The sequence below is a fragment of the Balaenoptera borealis genome, assembly GCF_965194805.1.
Source record: "Balaenoptera borealis genome assembly, chromosome: X".
In the NCBI taxonomy this organism is placed as follows: Eukaryota; Metazoa; Chordata; class Mammalia; order Artiodactyla; family Balaenopteridae; genus Balaenoptera; species Balaenoptera borealis.
The window spans coordinates 93,562,067-93,572,150 of record NC_138881.1 but is presented as its reverse complement, the minus strand read 5'-3'; the positions used below and the strand labels follow the sequence as shown (position 1 = coordinate 93,572,150).

The 10,084-nt window shown below is 36.5% G+C and overlaps 1 long non-coding RNA gene across 1 annotated transcript in view; it reads right to left on the bottom strand.

The window, feature by feature from the left end:
- Window positions 1–463: 463 nt before the first annotated feature.
- Window positions 464–10,084, bottom strand: part of LOC309620806 — a 29,000-nt gene continuing 19,379 nt past the window's right edge. Inside the window, exons 2-3 of the long non-coding RNA XR_014239651.1 lie at window positions 1,312–1,368; window positions 464–1,216 (exon numbers count right to left, since the gene is read on the bottom strand). This is a non-coding gene — a long non-coding RNA (uncharacterized lncRNA). The remainder of the gene's footprint in view (window positions 1,217–1,311; window positions 1,369–10,084) is intronic.

Here is a 10,084-nt window from a genome sequence, read left to right as displayed (position 1 = left end):
AGTGTGCTTACTTTTCAAATCAAGAAATCAGTCTCTCAAATGGCTTTAATCAAAGAAAATAAAAACAAATAATTCTCAAAATAAAAGCATGAAACAAAACAAAGTGTAAAAAAATAATTGATGAAGTTGTTACTTTTTATTCCCTGATATATATATACTAACAACTTCATAAGTTATGATTTGTAGTTCAAAATATTGTTGATGTTTTAAAAAATAGTTTATATTTGAAGAGCACTTTTTTTTTTTAAAGGGAAGTCTTTTTTTAAAAATTTAATTAATTAATTTATTTTATGGCTGTGTTAGGTCTTCGTTTCTGTGCGAGGGCTTTCTCTAGTTGTGGCAAGCGGGGGCCACTCTTCATCGCGGTGCGCGGGCTTCCCACTATCGTGGCCTCCCCCGTTGCGGAGCACAGGCTCCAGACGCGCAGGCTCAGTAATTGTGGCTCACGGGCCCAGTCGCTCCGGCTCCAGATGCGCAGGCTCAGTAATTGTGGCTCACGGGCCCAGTCGCTCCGCGGCATGTGGGATCCTCCCAGACCAGGGCTCGAACCCGTGTCCCCTGCACTGGCAGGCAGATTCTCAACCACTGCGCCACCAGGGAAGCCCTGAAGAGCACTTTTGAGTTCACCATCTAACATATTTTATAGCAACTCTTGATATACATTATATAAATATATATTATAAATATATGACATACAAATATATACATTATATATACATACATATATAAATATATATTTTATATATAATATTAATATATGTTAATATATAACATGTAACACATATATATGTTAGATGCACCTATGTTACTTTGGAGGTCCACCAAAAACTTAGATGTTTCCCATGAAATATCTGAAAATTTTTAAGTAAATTTTCATTTAAATCTTTCAAAAATAAATAGAATGTCAAATTTCTTTTTCTTTTTTTTTAATTTTTATTTTTTGCCTGCGTTGGGTCTTTGTTGCTGCGCGTGGGCTTTCTCTGGTTGTGGCGAGCAGGGGCTACTCTTGGTTGCGGTGCACGGGCTTCTCATTGCGGTGGCTTCTCTTGTTGTGGAGCACGGGCTCTAGGCGCACGGGCTTCAGTAGTTGCAGCACGCGGGCTCAGTAGTTGTGGCACGTGAGCTCTAGAGCGCAGGCTCAGTAGTTGTGTTGCACGGGCCCAGCTGCTCCGCGGCATGTGGGATCCTCCCAGACCAGGGATCGAACACGTGTCCACTACATTGGCAGGAGGATTCTTAACCACTGAGCCACCGGGGAAGCCCTCATATTTCATATATATATGTGATCTATAGTAACAGATCTATACTTACAGTTGACCCTCCACATCCTCGAATTCAACTGCACATCGTGTAGCACTGCAATATTTACTGTTGAAAAAAAAATCCGCATATAAGTAGACCTGTGCAATTCAAACCCCTGTTGTTCAAGGGTCAACTATATAGTCAAAGAAATAAAGACTTTTGAAAAATAATACTTCAAGAAGAAATGCTAAATTCATTGAGCTATTGGTGTCAATATTTCAATACAAGGATGCAAAATTTATAATGTAGTTAAGCATACAGACTCAAAAATCAGGTAAAACTGATTCTCATTTCCTTCCAATCTCTTGCTAACTATGTGACCTTGGGCAAGTTACTTCACTTCTTTGAGCTTCAGTTTTCTTACCTGCAAAGTAAGAATAATAATAGCACCTATGTCAGAGGGTTGATGGGAAGATTAAGTGAGCTAATTCATATACAAATTTTTAAACTGTCTGGCATGTGGTAGGTGTTTAATGACTGTTTTGAGATTTTGTTATTATTTCTACTAGAATGTAAGTGGCAGTTCCCTTCTCATTGTCTTCTCTGTTGGATTCCTATTGCCTAATATAGGGAGTACTCGATAAATATTTGTTGGGTGGATTAATTTATGTGACAGCTATATGAAGGTCTAGGGCAGCTGTTTATTGATTGTGCCACTGCTTCTAATCACACTTGGCAGCTGCACAAGTAACTCAAGGTGAATTTTTTTATAGTAGCTTTATTGAGTTATAATTCCCTCATTTAAAGTGTACAGTTGGTTTTTAGTATATTCACAGAGATGAGCAACCATCACCACAGTCAATTTCAGAACATAATTATCACTCCAAAAAGAAACTCCATACCCATTAACAGTCACTCCCCATTAACTCACAACCCCTTCCACTACCACCCCGCAGCCCAAAGGTACCACCAATCTACTTTCTGCCTTTATGAATTTGCCTGTTCTGGACATTTCTTAAAAATAGACTCATACAACAAGTGGTCCTTTGTGACTGGCTTCTCTCATTTAGCACAATGTGTTTTCAAGGTTCATCCATGTTGTAGCATGTATCAGTACTTCATTCATTTTCATGGCTGAATAATATTCCATTATATGGATATGCCACATTTTGTTTATCCATTCATTGGTTGATGGACATTGTGGTTGTTTCTACTTTTTAGCTATTATGAATAAGGCTGTTATGAACATTCACATACAAGTTTTCGTGTGGACATGTTTTTATTTCTCTTGGGTACACACGTAAGAGTGGATCTGCTGGGTCAGGTGGTAATTCTCTGTTTAACTTTTTGAGGAAATGCCAGACTACTTTCCACAGAAGCTGCACCATTTTACATTCTACCAGCAGTGCATGTGTTCCAATTTCTCCACTTCCTTGTGAACACGTTATTATTATCTCTCTTTTGATTATACCCATCCTAATGGAAGTGGTATCTTGTTGTGGTTTTGATTTGCATTTCCCTAATGACTAATTATGTTGACCATCTTTTTATGTGCTTATTGGCCATTTGTATACCTTCTTTGTAGAAATGTGCATTCAGATCTTTTGCCCTGCCCATTTTTAATTGGGTTACTTGTCTTTTTATTATTGAGTTGTCAGAGTTGTTTAGATATTCTGGATACAAGTCCCTTATCAGACATACAGTTTGCAAACATTTTCTCCTACTCCATTCTGTGGTTTGTATTTTCATTACCTTTGATTCACAAAAATTTGTAATTTTGATGTAGTCCACTTACCAATTTTTTTCTTTGGTTGTTTGTATTTTTGGTGTTGTATTTAAGAAATATTGCGTGATTCAAGATCTTGAAGATGTACACCTGTGTTTCCTAAGAGTTCTATAGATTAGCTCTTACATTTGGGTCTTTGATCTATTTTGAGTTAATTTTGTATATAGCGTGAGTTAGGGGTCCAAACTCATTCTTTTGTATGTGCATAGCCAACTGTTTGAGCACCATTTGTTGAAAATACTCTTCCTTCTTCATTGAATTGTCTTGGCACATTTAGTGAAAATAAGTCAAACATAAATGTAAGGGTTTATTTCTAGATTCTGAATTCTATTCCATTGATGTATATGTCTACACTTATGTCAATACCACACTGATCACTGTAGCTTTGTAGTAAGTTTTGAAATTGAGAAGTGTGTGTCCTCCAACTGTGTTCTTTTTCCAGATTGTTTTGACTATTCTGGGTCCCTTGCATTTCCATATGAATTTTAGGATCATGATGTCAATTTTTGCAAAGAAGCCAGCTGGGATTTTGATAGGGATTATGTTGAATCTATAGATCAGTTAGGGTAGCACTGATATCTTAACAGTATTGTCTTCTGAGTCATGAATATGGGATTTCTTTCCATTTACTTGTGTCTTCTTTGATTTCTTTCAATAACGTTTTGTGCTTTTCAGTGTACAAGTCATGTACTTCCTTGGATTAAATTTGTTCCTAACTATTCTTTTTGATGTTAGTGGAATCAATGGAATTGTTTTGTTAATTTCATTTTTAGATTGTTCATTGCTAGTGTATTGAAACACAACTGATTTTTGTATATTGGTCGGGCAACTTTGCTGAACTCCTTTATTAGCTCTAATATTTATTTTGTAAATTCTTTAGGGTTTTCTACATACAAGATCAAGCCATCTGCAAATAAAGTTTTACTTCTTCCTTTCCAACCTGGATGCCTTTTATTTCTTTTTCTGGCCTAATTGCCCTGGCAAGAACTTCTAGAACAATGTTGAATAGAAGTGGTGAGAGCAGACATCTTTGACCTGTTCCTGATTTTAGGAGGAAAGCTTTCAGTATTTCACTATTAAGTATGATGTTAGCTGTGGGGTTTTTATAGATACCCTTTATCAGGTTGAGGGAAAAGGTGAAATTTATTTGAAACTGGAAGACCATCACCAATGATGAAACTCTCAGGCCCAGTTGTATTTTCTCTCTTCTAGTTTGGTATAATTCTTCTGTTTCATATTCTCCAAACAGGGGGAGAAGGCCTTACAAGGCAGACCTATACCTTATTCTGGGTTTCAAATTGGGAATGTTTCGTTTCAGAGGAAAGTGCTTTAAAATACAGCCTACTGAGAATTGTACAGATACTTAATAATTAATTTGTAAAACATAAGATAGCAGGCTTTCTTTGAGCTATGACTTTATTTAGTTTGGTGAAATTTGGGTTCTGCCAGTACATCTCATCTTTTCCTTAATCTCCTTGATGGGAGCATGGGAATGGGGGGAGAGCATGGAGGACTCTATTATGCATGATACCTAGAAAAGTAGTGGCATGTATGACAAGACCTCCTGGGTTCAAATCCTTGCTCTGCCACTTACACATTTGGCAAGTTATGTGATCTGTATGTGTTTCAGTTTCCTCATTTGAAAAATGGGGATCATAAAAACAATAATGATGATGATAATAATAATACCTACCTTATATGCTTGTTGTGAGGAATAAATGAGTTATTGTGTATAAAATTACTTAGAACAGTTCCTGAAACTATAGTGAATTCTATTTACATACTTGCAATTAGGCTGAGGTGTTCAGAAACAAAAACATAGGTTTAAGAGCCAGATAAATCCAAGTTGAAATCCTTCCTCAACTGTTTTGCCAGCTATGTGGCCTCTGACAAATTACTTCATCTCTCTGAGCCTTGGTTTTCTCATTCCGAATAGGAAACAGAACTTACATTACAGGGTTATTGGAAGGAACAAATTAGATAATTCCTGTGAAATACCTAGCACAAAATAATTGTTGAGCAAATTGCAACTACTACACTGCTTTACTTATATATTCCTATTTTAAGGCCAGTGAGATCCTATCACTGAACTTCTCATGCTCATTTAATAGTTCAGGCCGGGGATGGCAAAAGCAAATTCTATAGGGGGCTTTAGGTTTAAAAAAATTGTTTCTAAAATTACAAAAGTAACATATACTTGTAAAAAAATTCAAACTTTCAAAAGTATATAGTGAAAAGTAAAAATCTGTTTTCATACCCATTCCCCCACCCATTTCACTTCCCCTCTCACAGATAACAATACCAACAATTTGGTGTATATCCGTCCAGACCTTCTTCTATGTATATACATACATATGAATATATACATAAGAACACATACATGCACATGTATATATTTCTACATAAATGATACCTTACTATGTATATTATTCTATGACTTTCTAATTTTACTCATCAGTATGCCTTTTTTTTTTTAAACATCTTTATTGGAGTATAATTGCTTTACAATGTTGTGTTGGTTTCTGCTGTATAACAAAGTGAATCAGCTGTAAGTATACATATATCCCCATAGCCCCTCCCTCTTGCGCCTCCCTCCCATCCTCCCTATCCCACCCCTCTAGGTCATCACAGAGCATCGAGCTGATCTCCCTGCGCTATGCGGCTGCTTCCCACTAGCTATCTATTTTACATTTGGTAGTGTATATATATATCAATGCTACTCTCTCACTTCATCCCAGCTTCCCCATCCCCCCTGTGTCCTCAAGTCCGTTCTCTAAGACTGTGTCTTTATTCATGCCCTGCCATAGGTTCATAAGTACCGTTTTTTAGATTCCATACATGTGCGTTAGCATACGGTATTTGTTCTTCTCTTTCTGACTTACTTCACCCTGTATGACATACTGACAGACAGTATGCCTTTGACATCTTTCCATTTGAGTACATAAAGATCTACCTCATTCTTTTTAATGGCTACTCAGTCATCTATAGGATGGATGTGTCAGTGGTTTACTTTAAAAAATCTTCCATCGTTGCTCTCAGGATAGCAGCATGAGTATCCAATTGCAGGGTGCTTTTTTCTCAAAGCCTATATTTAACAATGTAGCATGTAAATGTGCAGTTTAAGGAAAATTCATAGTTTGCATAGATGATGAGTGTTTTGTTGAATTCTCAGTTGTAGGGACAGAATGGAAAGCTAAGCATTTGGACAGAAAGGAATTTCTTTAGATAAGTCAGAAGGAAAAAACAAGTCACTCAAAATATTACCAGCTTTTGAATTTTTTTTTTCCTGGCGTGTTCTAATATTGAGAGACTAAATGAAAAAGAAGACCGGAGTGGAAAATCAGTAAGTTCAAAAAAGACCTTGGGACGCTTACTAGATACATAAGTTACTGTTGATCTGGTGGATAAAACACTGAAATAACTATAATAATTAACCTTTTGTATTGAGAAGTTACCATAATAATTACTCTTTCGGATAAGAACCTAGCCCAAATAATTGAGAAATGCCAAAAAGTGATAGCCACGTATTCAAAATAATTACATTTACATAAATAAATCCATAAAGGAGAAATTAAAATTAATATTTCCAGAATAAGCAGAATACATTGTGTCAATTTCCAACAGCCCCAATCTGTCTACATGCTGAGGTGTCAGAATTCTGGGCAAGTATTCACAAAGTTCAGAAGTGTCATAGCACTGAAGCAATGTGGTTATAAGAGAAGAAGATGTGTACAGATGGAATCATGGAAATGTCACTCATTGTAATATCTGAGCAGGAGGTTGTAATCAAAGCAGTTAGCAATTAGAAAGTACAAGGCCCTAACTCCCACAGAATTTTTGGTACAAGCAGCTCTGACAGCACACAGAACTGTTGTAAGATACTTTGTGAGAAAGCTTTGTCAGTGGTAATGCCTGACTTAATGACATCTGGAAACAGCTGTTTTTCTCCAAAAGACAGCAATATGTCGAAGCCTGCCAAATACAGATAATAAGGTGCTTACCTATCATTAACAAAACTACGCTTTCCTTATTGACAGAAAAGATTTGTTCACATTGCGAGAAGAGTACATTACAGAACTAGTGAACAGCTATTGAAAAGTATCATATGGATGGCTGCAAAGCAGTGATTCCCAGCTCTAGATTTGCCACCCTCTAGGGTGTCTACAATTATCCTGAGGATCACCATGAGCCTTTAGAAAATGTCTCAAAACAAAATTAAATATGAGGCACTTTAATTTTAAAAAATTATATGCCATACAGCATTTTCAGGAAAGAGGGAAGATGGTATAAAATCAAGCTAACAATAGCAATGTGATAAACTCCCACAAGGTTGGGAGCTAATGATGGTAAGACTGGTATATTTTACAGATTTAGTGGTAGTTTTTATGAATTCAGAACATTGTACCAAGGCACATCATCAAACTGTTATAAGCAAATGCATGTGTTTTCTATATTTTTCACACAAATAGTCATCCATGAATTCTGTCTCCAAGCTGTGGATAATTTTTGTACTTAAGCATTTCCTGAATGTCTAAAAAACATATTCCAGTGCTAGCAACAAAATCATTCATTCATTGAAGAAATGTTTATTGAGAGCATGCTATACGCCAGGTACTAATATGCACATTGCCTGATAGAAAGTTTGTATCAGCCATGTATAGCAGTGTCTGTTTTCCTAAGCTCTTCTGATAGCATATTAGAAAATATCTTTAGCAATATATTAGTAAAAATAGTATCTTATTGTAGTTTGCCATTTCTTTGAATATTAGTAAGATTGGACACTTTTTCATATGACCATCTGTATGGTCATTTGACCTTTTGAATAATCTGCTCACAGCCTATGTCCACTTTTCTACTTGTCTTTTTATTATTGATTTGTAAAGGCTCTTTACATATTACCATGCCATCTATCTGACCTTATTGTCTTTGAGTAGGAGCTTCCAGAAACAACCAAATTTGCTCAGTAACTATCAGAGTTGAAGTCAGCTAATGCTGTCAAATATTTTTATAAGGTCTATGAATATCCTGGAGTCATTGTGATTATGTTCACTTCTCCTGTTTCTGCATTTAATCTAATTTTATGTACACTAAACCAGGTTATGCCATAGCTAAACAGATTCCAGGAGTGTCCAACAAGCAATATTGTTCAGTAGTCAATAAAGAAGAAATTGGACTATAATCTTGCCAGTGATTTAAAACAAAACAAAACAAAAAACTAAAAGATGTTACTATAGTTGCCACCATCAGCTTGCTCATCATTCTTGAAGTTGGCATTAATAGTAGCATCTTTGGAATATTTCAACACATTTTTAGTGCTATGTATATTTAAAAAGGACTTCACTGCCAACTAAGGCACACTCTATCACACTGCTTTAAAAAAATCTTAGCAGGCATACACAATTAGGTCCTGGAGATTTGCGGATTTGAGAGCAATACTGACCTTTTCACCAGAAATGGCAGAAGCTAATTTGAGGCAATACCAGAGCTGCTCAGTAACTTGAGCCATCATCCTCGATGACAGATATGTATTAAAATTTCCATAGAATTCTTTTCTCTCTGTGATTCAGAGTCAATAAATATTTGCTGAGTCTTAATAGGTGCCAGGTGCTTTTACATACAATCTTTCTTCTGATCCTCACCACCAATCTATTATATCAGTATCCTCATTTTCATATGAGGAAATTGTAACTCAGAGAGGTTACATGATTTGTTCATGGTCACATCGTAGCTATTAAGTGGCAGAGACGGAACTTGAAGCCAGATTTTCCAAGTCTAAGTCTAGTGTTCTTCTGATGGTGACGCAACTGCCCTCCTCAGCAAGACTGGATGGGACATGTGAATGCCCCAGGCAGGCTTATGTACTGGTGCCTCTTCAATATTTTTAAAATGTGTGCTCAACATTTATTTAATGAGAGTAGGGAGAGACTGCGATCCTTTTAATAAAATTGTATACCTTTTTCATTACGTTCAAAATAGAGAATTTACCACATATACTTGTCACAATAACAGCTGCCATTTATTGAGCACTTACCATGCATCAGGGATGAACCACTTCACATGGATTATCTCCTATAATCCTAAGAGGTTGGCATCATCATCATCACCATCCCCGTGCAATATGTGAGGCCCAAAGAGGTTAAGTAACTTAGCCAAGGTCATACAGTTAGTAGGGAAGCCAGGATTTAAACTTAAGGCAGTCTGACACCTGAGCCTATGAGCTTAACCACTATATTTCACTGACTTCAACAACAATAAAAGTCCTAAATTAGCATTTTAACCTACTCATTTCTTTCTTTTGTCACTCAAAACTGAATACAATGGAGGTAATTTACATGGATATAGTTATAAAATTACATTTAGTGTAAGGTTTTAGAATCCCACCCTTTTGTTTTTTGTGTTTCTTTTGGTTTTCTTGATAACAAACTGTTTCCTGTTTTCCTTTAGTTCTTGTATTGTCTTTAGTTTCCTTTTGCAATTTTCCAACCAGGTAACTTTCAGGGAGGTGTATTAGAGGATTTAGAACTCAGATAAGAAAATAAACCCCTCATTCCTGATAAACAGCTTGCTAATCTCACAGTTGGCGGCACACCCTCTAACTTGCACGTGCTCAAGGCAAAAATGGTATGGTTGGCACCAGTGAGGACTGCTGGCTTTTTTTGCTTTTGCTTTTTTTTTTTTTTTTTTTTTTTTACTCAAGGGCCCCAACCTCTTTTAGCAAGAGAGGTAGCCAATTTCCATCTCACCAATTACTTTGGAAAACACTGGCAGAAACCCAAAGTAATCAGCACCATATTTATGATTTATCCCAGAGATTTTCTAACACCCCTTTCAAGCTGGCACCCCAGGCAGCTGTTTGGCTGACTCTTCTTCCCTGTCTCTGGAAGCTGCAGAGGAATTGATGGGTCTAATTGGGTTTTCACAATGGTACACAGGACTCAAGAGTTGAAGAAGAAGGAAGGTATGGTTTGGGTACAGGCATATTGATTCAAATATTAAAAGACAACGTTCTATGAGTTTTGGCTGACCCTAATGGGCATATAGATTCCAGAGCAAAAC